This window comes from Talpa occidentalis, unplaced genomic scaffold (assembly GCF_014898055.3).
Source record: "Talpa occidentalis isolate TD23 unplaced genomic scaffold, MPIMG_talOcc4v2.1 talOcc4.2, whole genome shotgun sequence".
Taxonomy (NCBI): domain Eukaryota; kingdom Metazoa; phylum Chordata; class Mammalia; order Eulipotyphla; family Talpidae; genus Talpa; species Talpa occidentalis.
The window spans coordinates 69,161,992-69,176,764 of record NW_023602073.1 but is presented as its reverse complement, the minus strand read 5'-3'; the positions used below and the strand labels follow the sequence as shown (position 1 = coordinate 69,176,764).

At 33.9% G+C, this 14,773-nt stretch overlaps 1 long non-coding RNA gene across 2 annotated transcripts in view; it reads right to left on the bottom strand.

Moving 5' to 3' along the window:
- The window catches only part of LOC129146465 (uncharacterized), a 153,808-nt gene that overhangs the window by 40,900 nt on the left and 98,135 nt on the right, over nucleotides 1-14,773 (bottom strand). For both annotated transcript variants that reach the window (XR_008553242.1, XR_008553243.1), the window contains exons 4-6: nucleotides 13,813-13,910; nucleotides 6,200-6,444; nucleotides 4,402-4,460 (exon numbers count right to left, since the gene is read on the bottom strand). This is a non-coding gene — a long non-coding RNA (uncharacterized LOC129146465). The remainder of the gene's footprint in view (nucleotides 1-4,401; nucleotides 4,461-6,199; nucleotides 6,445-13,812; nucleotides 13,911-14,773) is intronic.

Sequence of the window (14,773 nt, the reverse complement as noted above, 5' to 3'; positions counted from 1 at the left end):
ATCACATGACAGTACAGATGGCAGAGAACCTATGCTTTGCCATCACTAAAATATAATAGTTCCTCTGAAATTCTGAGTGGTATAGTTTTATAGGTGATGCCATATAATCAGACTAGCTAAAGGGAAAACAGTGCTATAAAAGTCAGTAATCAGCTGCTGTGTTAAAGGTGTCTATACACAGCAAATAGAAACCCACGAGAATGAGTTAGACAAAACCTCCCTCCTCCTCCTTCACTTACTTTTTCATCGTGTCCCCCATAATCAGTACAAATCTATAATTTACAAACATTTTTGTAATTCTCTATACATGAGTTTGAAGGAGTCAGTGTGTCTTGGAAATTTTTATCTTCAGGGAGTCACACAATAGGACCTGACTCCATGCTACTGGAAATATCAGGCTGCAAATGGAAAAAATAGGAAATTGGGAATTTTTTATTATATTTCAAAAGTATGCTTTTGAAAAGATAGAATACATTCGTAGTTCCTCCTAGGTCAAACACTAAAAATGTTCAGTTGTCCCAGTTTCACAGGAAGTGTTCATCAGGTGGAGACTGAGTTTATAGTTCGTGCATAATCTAAACTCACCAAGAGGAGGACACACAGAGCAATGACTGTCTCAGCTCCTGAGAAGGCAGAGAAATCAGGGTTGACTTGAATCCAGCCATCTAGTATCAAGCACTATCAAATAAAAGGGCTCATTAAGCCTTTAAGAGCTGTGATGAAATGCTCTGTGAATTTTTAAAATAAAGCCTACTATAAATCATTCTCACAATTCTTTAAAACAATCACTGAATAGGTTTCATAAAAAATGAAACATCAGAGCCTAGGTCATAAGATCTTAAGACTGTAGCCCTAACATCCTCATGCTCTGTAGTTTTTGATACTGTTGTGCTTGGTTCTGCCTGGGAATGGGAGGTTTGCTTTAGGAAATCTGCCAGACCACATATCCACTTTCTGCCACTTTTCACCCATAGGAAGCATCTCAACTGATTTGAAATTTTTTATCTGGAGGCAGATGAGTGTATCATTTCTCCTACTATTGCTCAGAAACAGCCAGAATATATGATGACTGAATTGCTTACATTAAAATCAAAAATCATAAATTGAAAAATCTTTTGAGAGCTTATAACTCAAATAATTACAGAATTTAGAATGCTTAGTGTCCATTATAATGCTTTACATATAATTTTATAATTATATAGTTTAGTTCTATTTTATTTGAATAACCAAACTATGAAGATAATATTCACACTAGTATCTTCAATTCACAGATGAGGCAGTTAATACGAATAATATTAGATAGATGACTATATAGATAGAGTCCATTAATCAAACCACTGATATAGACTTGAATTCTAATGACTTTTTTCAATTGCGACAATCCTATAGGATAGTTTAGAAAACCTTTGTGTTCATGTTGTATTTAGCTGATGAGGGGAAAAAATGCTCATACTACAAGGCATGGGCACATATAACTAGGAAGAAGTATTTCATGTTAGAATTGTATATATATTTATAAACTTATATTATCTGTTTATGTACACAATTATATATGCCTGTTTTAACATGTTTACATATTTTACAAATTTACATGCTATCCAGTATTTACATAATATATACATAGTTGAATGCATTCACATAAATTTACGTGTACTGTCATTTGCAACATCTACAATTGTGCGTTTATTAATTTACATATTTAAATAAATTCATAAGTATGCACATTTGTGCTTAAGTATATCTACATATATTTACAAGTCCTATTTCCAGTCATACGTTCATTTAACATGTACTTATTCAAAGTTCTGCAAATATATTCAGTCTTGCATTTGCATAAGTTTACACCTAATCACGTTTTATGTATCTGCAATATACATACACTAGCATATTTGCATACACTCAATTTCATATATTTTGATCTGTCATTTACATATATGTAAACCTACACATACAATTTGTAAGAGCATAGAGTATGCAAATCATCCCATGAAACTAATACTATATATTTGCATATGCAAATGAGTAGTATATCCATGTAGACATTTACATGTATTTGTAAAATAATCTAAGGTGCATGCAAATCTGTTTCAAATGCATATACTCTTTGCATACACAATAGTACATGCAAATATAGCTCTGCATATACAAATACATCTAATCACATGCAAATAATTTGCATAGCCACATCTGCATATGTATCACCTGCATGGCAAAACAAATATATCTAAATATGCAAATGATATGTCAACATGCAAATACATGCACACAAATAACCAACCACGCAAATGATGTAATTCTATGCTAATGTATGCACATAAATGCAAAATTAGAGCATGTGATTGAGCATGCAAAACAAATCATGGAAATCTAGACATTCTGCAGATATATGCAAATATGCAGTGCATTTGCATGTTTGAATATTCATTTATCATGTGATTGATTTGCATGCCCACGTGGTTTGGCCACGCCCACATTTTATCTTTTTTGAAATATATGTTGGCTACATGCCAAAATTTGTATGCATTCATGAACATGCATATATTTCCATGGTTTTTGCATTCATGCATAATTTTTGCATGTATGGATATAAATCTTATGGTATGCATAAATTTGCATATGTTGGCATATGTGTTTAGTTGCATGTTTTTGTATGAATTTGCATGAATCCAACCAATGCATAAATGCATGTATTTGCATTTATCTGTATATATTTGCATGTGCACTTGTGTTTGCAAGTTTATTGGGTCAGAGTTGTGTTTAGGGAATGTTTTTGCATATTTTTCTATCGTATGACACATTTTGTATTCATCTGCATATCATTTGCATTCATGCATTAGCATTCCACTACATGTTATTTTATATTTGCATGCATTTGTGTGCATGTATTTGCATACTTTTTTGCATATTCATGTTATTTTGCTAGATTTTATTTCTGAATATGCATATTTTGGATTCATGTGTTTACACATATTTGCCTGCATTGCATGTTGAATATTAGCATATATTTACATGTTCAATTGTTTACATCTAATTCATGCACTTGCTGTAACTGCATGTTTAGCAGCTATATATCCTGCATTGGATTCACATTTACATTTTCATATATTGTATATGCAAATTTGTATATCTGTTCATGTTTACACCATTGCATCAATTTAACTTCCCTTTTACCTATATTCTCATATTTATGTGAACTGCTAAATGTTTTGTCATTTGTATCACTGACTTGTGTATATAAATATGCATTAACAATACCTTTTATATCATGCATTTTATACATGTTCTATAATTTCTGTATTCCTCATTCTGGGGAATATTATCTTGGCACCTGAGTTCCTGCTTGTCATTTAGGTGTGGGGTCATGCAGGGGACCTCTCCCCAGGGCAAAAATCCTGGTTTAAGGAAGATACTAGGAAAGCAGTATCTGCTGAAAACAGCAGGCAGATATTAGAAGAGGGACAATGTGCAACTAGCAGGAACAATGGAGCCCTCCAGGCAATAGGCCCTGGTCACTCCACCCTAATTTACATCCCTATCAACTGCTTCCCCAGGTATGTACACTCCCCCTTCTGTACTGGATGTTAATCTGAGACTCCTTTTGCATGGGGGCTGCTCATTACTTCAGGTGTAGCCCCTCTAGGCTTCTCATTGCTCCACAGGGACTTTGAGTAATCTCTCTCATCCCACGCCACTCCAAAAGCTGTCCTCCCGTTACAGTTATAGTCAATCTAGAATTATTTTGCATAAATTGTGTAACTTTTCCTCGTACATAGTGTTTTGTGTTTTTTAATTTTACTGGGACTTAGTCTCCATTTTTCAAATTACCATGCTTGAATTATGGTTGGAACTGTTTATTATATCAACTAAGAAGTAACTGATATCTGAAAAATATCCTATCTTCCAAATGAATCTAATTCCTATAAGTTTTCCTTTTATTTTTACTCTTTATAATACAAATATTGAGCAAAAATACTCGTTATTTTTTATATTACAGTTTGTATTTCCAATCATTAACTAGTACTATACGGGAAAAATTATTTTTCTATTTTGGTGCCATATCCTGAAACCTTGCTAAACTCACTGTTTTAAGAAACTTTAGATTTTTGTATTTTCCACCTAAATATGTGTCTTCTATAATTTTCAAACAATTATTCCTTTTAAATTTTCTTTCTTGCATTTTTAACATTTCTTAGAATTTTCCATCAAACATCAAGGAGAAGAAATTGATAGTGTGGGAAAAACCCTGAGCTCCTCTGTCCCTCCCATGAACACACTGAAAACACACCTACCTGTGGGGAAATTCCCTCTGAAAGATTCAACTACTTTCTGACTCATTATCAACAGAATAATAACTTAAGTACTTAGACTAATTTGTTAGAGGAGGCAGAAATGCAGTCTTACCAGGAATCCCAGCACAGCCAATCAGAGAGGAAGGAGGCTTACAGGTCCTGAGATTCTTCCTGTAGAACAATGCCCACATTGGGCACCCCAACTTAGTGACCCATGCCAGAGATCCACCACCACCGCCAACAAAAAATAAATCTTGCCTTGAAAACCAAAGGAGGGCCTCCCTGGTGGCGCAGGGGGTTAAGCACTGCACTATGAAGCAATCCACAGCCTCTGCAGCACGAGCTCGATACTTGGCTGGCCAGGGAGCAACCCACATAGTGCAGCAGACCTCTCCTGTCTCACCTGCTGCTCCCCTCAGCACTGTCTTCAGTCTGTCTGCCTGTTATGCTCCCCACCCTGTCTCTGGTGAATCCTCTCACCCCACACCCATCTCTGGCCTGTACCCCAGCTCATGTATGCATAAATAAAAAAAAAAAAAAGAAAAGAAAACCAAAGGAGATTACATCCAGGGCTCTGGAAAATGGAGATATTCTTTTTAAAGAATGTTCACACTAAATATTTGCTTTGAAACGCATAATGGAGAGGGCAGTTTTAAAAGAGTTGGGACTGTGTATATATGAATTTCATTTACTGAGCTTGGATGACTGTTGAAGAAGCCATGCAACTTACTCTAAGAAGGAGGAATAGGAAGAATATGTATATGTACTTAGGTTTCTTTGTCCTTTTTGAAGTGAAAAATATAGTCATCTGTGTTTTTCTGAAAATTCATCCCATATTTCTTACTGTCCTTGAGAAAAATCATCCTAGGCAGTATTTTTTCCTGAGAGGTGGTAACAGCAAGAACTTAAGAAAGGCACACATCAAAAACAGAATAAAAACCATCAGGTCTGACCTTTCACACTCCTTGAACAACAAGATGACATGGAAAAATGTGGGATTTATTATCTGTAGTAAACCATTCTTAATTATAATGCATATTTATAAGGCAAATGATCATTTATAAAGTTGTGAGATTCAGCAACTGATCTAGAAAGGTCATTAGAATTTATTTTTATAACATTTGAAAAGTGTTTTAATTGGCTTTCATGTCATTTAAACAATGACCCATGAGCAACTGAAAATTAAGTCTAAAAGACCAAGAAATTTCCAGTCAATTTCTCCTAAGGTTAAATCAGAACCACAACCCAGAAGATTAGAATCCACTCAGAATATTAGTTCAATTGAAGAGTAGAAAGCAGAAATATCTCTTCTCAAACAAGTTCATCATAGACTTATATTCATCCATAAAGAATATCTTTTAACAGTAGAATCACTTTTAATTAGCTTATATAGAATTAGAGTATGATTATTTTTACTGTGTGCATGGGAGTAGACGGTTGAAAGCATGTCATGTACCTCCATGTTCCTTGCAGCATTCTTTACAATAACCAAGAGCTATAAACACTTAAATGTCCACTGAGAAATGAATAATGAAGATGTTATATATACACTCAACAGAATACTATTCAACTATATAAAAGATGAAGCCATACCATCCGCAGAAACATGGATGAAATCTGTGTTTGGTGAAATAAGCCAGAGAGAAAGATAAAAAGCATATAATGCCACCTTCTGGATCTTAATGTCCACAAATAAAATATGAAGAGTGACTGGAATATTACCAGGTCAACTTCAATAAAAAAGATATATTAGACTCATGTGACAAATTGCCACAAACTTAGTGACTTAAGACAGTAGAAAGTTATCCTCTTATAATTTAAAGGTTGTAAGTAGGAAGTCATATCTCTGGATCAAAATCAAGGTATCAGTTGTTCCCTGTTTAGCCTCTAAGAAAAAATCAGCTCCTTACCTCTTCCAGCTTCTGGTAGCTTCCACCATTCCTTGGTTTGTGGCAGCGTAACCCCAATCTCTCTTCACAGTGGGGACACAGCCTTTTCCTCCTTTGTATGTGTCAAGTTTTTGCCTTTTATGAGGACACTTGTGATTGTATTTAGAATCTACCCAGACTATCCAGGATATTGTCTCAAAATCTTTAATCATACTTGCAATGGCCATGTAGAATCAGTCTTCCAAAACTGTTCATGTAGGTTTCTTCTGAAATGTATATATAGAGGAAATCAATACGTGTATCAAGGCATTGTGAACCTCAAGAGAAACTGTTAACTTTAAAGAATATATATTACCTAGATTTATGGATCTCTACAGAAAGAACCTTTTTATAGGCAAAACCTACTTTAAGGTAGGACAAACATCTAGAGATTAAGGTTTTGCCATATGAAGTCATCCCCTTCTTGTCATCCCTGACCCTGGTGGAGATAAATTTTGGTTTGTCTCATTAACAGTCTATTATTTTTTCTACATGTTATTAAATTTGAACTTTTTCTCATATAAATCTCTTAAGTTTGTTCATCCACCCTTAGAAGAACCTATAGGGATAGAGAATTTTACCCTGTGCCTCAACACTTTACCCAAATAGGTAAGTATTTATAAGTGATATAGCAATTCAGGGACAATTATCCAGCTACCATAGAAGGCAAAATACAGATCAGGCATTATAGCTCTTTTACATAGCAGTGAAGAAACCTGTTTTCTGGTTACACAGTATAGGAGCAATTATTATGCTTGCCAGAGTAAGGAGCTAACCTATCTTGTAAAGTAGCTGATTAAAACAGTTCTAGAATTTATGATATCTGGCCTATTTTCCACAACTAAGATCATGATAGTTTGGATAGATATGACCAGAGAGCATGCAAAAGAATTCACATCATGTATCCTTATCCCTTAAATGTCTTCATAGACATGGAGAAGCAATAAAAAATCAACAAATAGAATTGAGTCTTAGATTTGCATAGAAAATGATCTTAAATGAATGGACTTCATCACAGTTTATTGAGTCTCAGTCATTAGAGAAAACTAATGTATCCTTAAGTATATTTTATTGATGAAATATTTTAGATTAATAATATGGTAAATGTGATTTAAGTTTCTAGTTGCTATAGTAAAAGCCAATAGTTTGTATGTATAAAATGGAGGTCTAGCAAGGGTAGGTCATTCAAATAAACAGTCTTAGACCAAACCTTAACACCCAAACACAATCATTTCTGTTTTCCTGCTTTTTCTTTTCTATCTAGTTTTCAGTAAATAGTTGTATATTTTAACTTGAATATATAAGCTATATGACTATTTCTCTTATCTCCAACTTTCCAGTCTTTAAAAGAAAATAATTTATATAAACATCAAAGACTTATGCTATGTCAATTAGGCACTATCTATGTAAGTATAAGATGTAAATTAAAAAGTTTTCTATTTCCTGATCCTTTATTCAGTTTCTATATATTCCACATAGAAGTGAAATCCTCCAATTTATCTTTTTCCTTCTCACTTGTTTTGCAGAATCCCTTCCAGCTCCATCCATGTTGCTACATATGGCATAAGTTTATCTTTTTTGCTTGCTGCATAGTATTCCATTGTGTGTGTGTGTGTGTGTGTGTGTATATATATATACACCACATCTTGAGCCATTCATCTTTTTGTTTGTTTTTTTAGATTTATTTATTTATGCATACAAGAACTGGGGAGGTGTGGGGACTGGGAGGATTCACCAGAGACAGAGTGGGGAACAGAACAGGCAGACTGACAGAAATACACTGCTGAGGGGAGCAGCGGGTGAGTCAGGAGAGGTCTTCTGTGCCATGTGGGCAGCTCTTTGGCCAGGGATCGAACGTGTGCTGCAGTGGTTGCAGACAGCCTCATAGGCTGAGTTTTAATCCCTTGTGCCACCAGGGAGGCACTCGAGCCATTCATCTGTTTTGGGACATTTGTCTTTCTATCTTGTCTTGCAAGCTGACATAGATCTGAGGCATATAGCACGGGAGGAAGAGAGGACAGGAGGGAAGAGACCATGGGACAGGAGGGTGGAGATGGATTACCGGTGCTATGGTGGTGGGACAACTAACAACTATGGGGACTACACGTAAGGGGAGAAATCAAATACTGTCCAAAAATTAACAATTATGTAAAAAAATTAAAAAAATTAACTTTTCTAGAAAAAGAACTACTTGATTATGATGTAATGACTCATGAGTTATTACCTTAGGTACGGAATTTGCTGTTGTAGAAAAAATACTTTCAATAGAACTGGTGAGGATCTCATGATGTTAATGTATATTAAAATATAAATTGTCAATCAGAAGGTCCTCATACATCAGATGAATTAGAGAAATACACTTAAATTTATTCAGTGTAAATATATTTTGATATATCCACCTAACATGTATTTTTCTAGATTTTTTTTCCATTTAATAATTTCCTGAGTTTCATTTGTTCCCTGACTTAATGATACACATTTTGAAAGGACAGCTTTTTTGAGCATTACTTTAAATAATGGCCATCCTATTTTTCCCTCAGTACAAATTAAATTTTGTTTTTAAAATGTTCAACTGACTTGTCTTTAATAGCTCACTATTAATGAAGCTGAGACTAACGTTACCAATGATTACCTTACTGTCCATCTCTGAACTTTTATTAAGGAAAGAATAGCAATTCATCATGATTGCATTTGTTAGTGAATATTCAATGAGATAAAAAGGACTAGTTTATTAGAAAATAATACCTTGCTGTAAAAGGATACTTGTAGCAAAAACATGGCTTTGAATAAATAACAGATTTGAGACATAGTGGATTCAAGCATATTTGTGTATCTAATAAAATTGGGGAATTTGTTTCTTTAGTGATAATATATCCTCATTTACATTGTGAAATATGTTCTGTTTATTTGACATTGCATCCAACTTAATTTGATTTAGCAGAAACTCCAAAAATTTATTCATTCATATTTGTAAACTTCGTTCAAGCAATAAACCAGCCCATATGGCATCCCATAAGGACCTTGAAATGACAGTGAGACTATAAACAGGACAGATTACATTGTACCTATTTGCATAGTTGTAGCCTTTTCCAAAATAGAGAATTAATTTCATAGTAGACACAGAACTATGAGTCTGAGTTGACAGCAGTTATATTGATGTACAATGAATAAGTTAACATTTCCTTTTCAATTTATTATTTAAATATATTTTTCCTATCTGATCATCAGCATATCCATTATTTACTTTTTATTTTAGAGATCAAATTTGATTGAAAGCCAATCAGGAATTTTATTTATAACCTACTTTTGTAAATGTATATATAAAATATATATAATAGTTTATTATCTAAATAATCATGTAGATTTAGAACAGATATTGGTATTCCTATTTTTGTTTTAAGTAAACACTACAACTCAGATATTTACTAATTTATTCAGGGGAACAGGTTGGCAGAGTCCAAATTCCATTCCATGTCTTCTGATTTAAAATCCCTTTCTTGTTTCATTTTCAGTCTCCCACCTAAGCCTAACATTCATTATAGCTCATTAGCTTTTTGGTTTGTTCTGGCCACTTGCCTCTCCCACATACCAAATTTCACTTTCCTCAAGCCCATGCTGATAGCTTTCCATCTCTCAACAAAACACCCTACTATCTACTTCGTAAAGATCTTTGAAAATACCAGGCACAAACTCCATGCATTTATCATGTCATACATAATCTCGTACCATTCCTTTTTTCCCCTTTCAACATCAGAGGATAGTGTATCTGTTCATAATGATTTTTGCAACTGTGTCTTTAATATGATCACCCTCATCTTTTTTTATAACAGTTGTTTTTCTTTCTTCTATTCTTGTCCCTGTAGGTACTGAATTCTCATCGCCATTTAAAGGAAGATGGGGGGGGGGCAAAGAAAATGACAGTAGGAGAAGAACCCAACATTGGCCCTACCAACTAATTTATACTTTTTTTCTGTAAAATACCAGTTTCAGGAGAAAATATCAATTGCTCCACTTCTCCATCTTCCATTTACACTTCAAGCCACTACACTCAGGCACCACTCAGTGATTTCTTAATTGCCAATACAAGACATCTTTTCACCCTCTTTCCTCAAATTCTTTGCAGCATTTGGCACTTCATTGATCTCTTCCTCTTGAAGGCTCTTCTGTGACTCCAGTTTACCTCTTCTGACTCTTGGTGCTTCCAGAACTGTGCCCTTGACTCTCTTCAATTTTGACATTTCATATTGCCTCTAAAGTACTTCCTCCAGTCTTTCATCAACAACTATCACCCAGAGTGAGTGGCAGGAGTAATTAAATTTTAGGGTCCCCTGACCTGCTATAGAATTGCCACTAAAAAAATAGGTATGCTGCTGTGTTCTATGTTTCCCAGTTGAGAAGAATTGCCAAAGTCATGTGAGCATACAGTGCATCTTTGGCTTTTAACTAGTTCAGCTTCTCCATATACTCTTATATTAGAATGACATTTCCACACCGCTGATTCTCTTCTACCTCTATTTGCCTGGTCAGTGCCTACTCAATTTTAAGACTCAGGTAAATGTCACCTTTCCACCAAAAAAATTCCTTTTCATTACAGAATCCTTATACACACATTGACCTTGGTTCTTAGCACACTATACTTGTCTGACTTAGTTTACTATCGACCTTTCAAAGCCAAAGAAACCTATTATTTATCCTGATCCCCCAATATCTAGCATAGTGCCTAATACATAGTACAAATTAAATGCTTTTTATGTGAATGAATGTGTAAACAACTTTTTCTGGCTCCACAGTGTAAAATTTCTAATAGAAACTGAGTCAGTGTGTTTACAGAGTTAATTTTGTTCTCTTTATAATGTCTCTCTCTTCCAATATCCTACCCTATGTAAAATGATATGAAGAGTTTTTTGACAATATAGGAAAAAGTTCAGGAATTTGGCATTTTTCACATCACATTTAAAAATAATGTGAATGACTACTAACATGACTACCTTTAGCATATTATAATAAACAACTGAAATGCCATTCATGCTGCAATTTCTATTTACAAAGATAATTACAATTGAAGTAGAATGAGGGAGTGGTTCCTTTTCCATTATTGCTTCTAACATAATTTACAACTGTGTTTATGTGTCTTTACCTACATTCTCTCAGGAGCACTTTATGGAAGGAAACATTTTAAAATCAGTAAAAAGAAATTCAGCAATTCTTTTGGGGCATGAACACCCACAAAAAATAGATTTTCTTGCTTTTTCCAATTTTTAATGTGTTAGGTCAATCCATAGGATGGATTTTTCTTGAATTTTTGAGACTATCCAAAATCTCACCATCAACTACAAATTTTGTAATCATTTACAATGCTTTGTTAATCAGTTGAGCATAACCAATATTTATCAGGAGGATCTATTCTGTTTTGTGCTAAATTTACTCATTTTTTTTACTTCATAAATAAAAAAAAGATAAAGACACAGTACAAATGAAATATCTATTCCCTAAAAGCTATTGATCATTGGTCCATTTGTTATGAGATGACTCAGTTTAAAGTGTGACTTTCATATTCAACAGACAATGGGATTTATCTGGACCTTATGAACAGAAATGTGGAAAAGTACACAGCAGTTTGTTTGATCTTGTGATTCATTTCCTAAATGATTTTGCTGAATGTTGCTGCTGTAGAAGCATAAATTTGGTTTATAGCAAAATCTTCATTTATTTTATGATATTTTTATATTTTCTGCAGTATTGCCCCCTGTGAATTTAAAATACTCTTTCAGCTTTATTGTTTGTGTTCGCATTTTGGCTGATGGCTATAAATTATACTTGATTTAAAGTATATAATATATATTCATCATTTTTGATGTTCTTGTGCTTTCCAGAATGAGAAGTGGAATTGGAGGTCACGAAGATTTGAACTTTATTGTATTAACACTCAAGTTACAGAATATATTCTAAGCGGTAAATTAAGGTCACCTCAACTTTGAGGTGAAAACAAATCACCAAACTGTGTCACTATTTGGTAGTTTTTCATTTTGATATCAATAATCACACTGAAGCTATATGTACTAAGCTTTAGGAAACTTGGTAAGAATCCCATTTATATATATACATATATATGTTCCTTCCATCTTTTTTTTTTGGTGAACAATGTGTTTGTATTTTAATTACATAGAAATACTGTATACTGAAACTACAGGAACAGTTTTGGCTCTTTGATTAGTCTGATTGCTTTAGATACAAGTAACAGAGTACCTAACAGAAAGTCAAATTATAAGTTCTTATAAAGGTATGTATGACTTCTTGTAAAGGTATGTATGTTAGGTGGTCACTTAGTATTATCACCAAAACATATGGTTTCTTTCCATTTCTTAATTTTCTTGTCCCTCACTTTTTGCTTATCCTAGTGGTGGTTCTCCTTGAAAGTCAAAGATAATACACATGAAATTCAAGGACTTCATGTTTCCTGGTTCCTAGTCAGCAAGGAAGAGAATGAGAGTCTGTTCCTCAGCATTCCCAGCACTATTCTAGGAAAAGATTAATTGAAAAGACTTCAATCTCTGTACAACTGTAGGGATGCTGCGTTGATAGGCTTACTGTAACATTCCTGAATCAATTAGTGGCCAAATAATGTAAAAGATGTCAACAATCAAATTTCATCTTTAAAAACAAGAGCTATCATTAGTCCTATAAAAATACAATAGTTGGGTCTCCCTGGTGGCACAAAGGGTTAAGTGTCAGTACTATGATGCAATCTGCAACTACTGCAGCATGAATTCGATCCCTGGCCAGGGAGATTACCCACACAGCACAGCAGACCTCTCCTATCTCACCTGCTGCTCCCCTCAGCAGTGTATTTCAGTCAATCTGCCTGTTTTGCTCCCCACTCTGTCTCTGGTGAATCCTCTCACCTCCCACATCTCTGGCCTGTACCCCAGCTCTTGTACACATAAATATTTAAAAAAATACAATAGTTGATATTGGTGCTAAAAGTTATTACTTTTACAACAATCAAATTAGAATACTTAAATCTAGAGAAAATATTACGAGTGACAACACTCCAGATGCCTAGCACGACATTTCTCCTTGAATACCATTTAACATGAAAACAGAAATGATTTGATATTTCCCCAACTATTTAAATGAATTATATCCAAATAGAATATGTTGATCCTAAAGCTATATTCCCTTATATTCATCCTGGTATCCACCAGAGGCTATAATTTCTATTTAAGCTGACGCGATTTCACTTAAGTAGATAATATTTGAGAAAATCCCTGATTTCTTAGTTGTAGATAGATATATTTATATTGAAAAATCCACTGGTAATTGATGTTTATGAAAGTATGTTAATTTTTAAGAGTTACAATTTTTTTTTAATGATATGTGGTGACAGACATCAATCTAGAGCGAAGTTTTAAAAATAAAATCTGGATATTTGCCTTCTATGTTGAGCAAGTAGCACTGCACCCTAATGATGCTGTCATGAGACAAATTTTATTACAAATCTATACAAAATACACATGGAGAAAACTACTGGGGCATCTGCATGCTCTTATTTCTCAAGGATGATAGTTTGTAATAAACAACATCTCCAAACTCACAGTCTATATGTGTACTAAGAAATTTTTGTTTCTCCAATTCATTATAACAGGAATGAAAAAGAAGTTTCTCAATTTCTTGTAGTTTCTCCTTGAATTTCCTAAGGATAAGTAATGGAAAATTTCAAGTTAAAATAAAAGCTATGCAAAGGTCCATGTATATGTAAGATGTTCAAGTTAAGGAGGCTGGGCAAAGAATTTTTAGAGGCTTTCCATACTATATGTAAAACTTCTATAAATCTAAAATTATCTCAAAATGAGTTTAAAATTTGCTAGTTTATATACTACTGACAGCCACTTAGAAAGGTTAAACAATTTGAAAATGCTTGTGTGATAGAGTGATTTATAATAATATTTGGTCTTTGTGCCCACCCCCACAAATAAAAAGCATAAAACTTGACCTAATAGATTACCTACAACATTTAATAATCATTAGTTGATTTCATGTAAATATACATACTTGCTCTAGTAGTCTTTTGCTTAATATTTTATATCTGAAGTGACCTATTGTGAAAATTCAAACTCTGTATTATCCTATATAAAATACCAAAACGTAAAGAAAGAATTTACATGTCTTAGATTTGACTCTACAGAGAGACAGACTTTCAAATTTTGTATTCTCTCTTCTCATTTCTTCTCCATTTCTCTAGTTAAATGAATATACTGACAAATATAAGGGTCCATTCAATCTGGTGATGTAGATCAAAGGGAAAGGATACCAGAGTTCTACTTGAATTTTTCTAGCTTCAAAACTTTAACAGTCACCTGGCAACGGCAACATATCTGAAAGGCTTCTAAAAAAACCTCTTCCAGTAGTTTTCCTTTCATCTCTTCGTGTACTCTGTTTATTCAGGCAACTGACCTTAAACTACAATTTGATTATTTAAAAAATCAATAGAAGAAATTGAGGAGAACTTGACTGTGTTCCTAGTGATTTATAGAGAGCTCAAAAATAGGGGTAAGC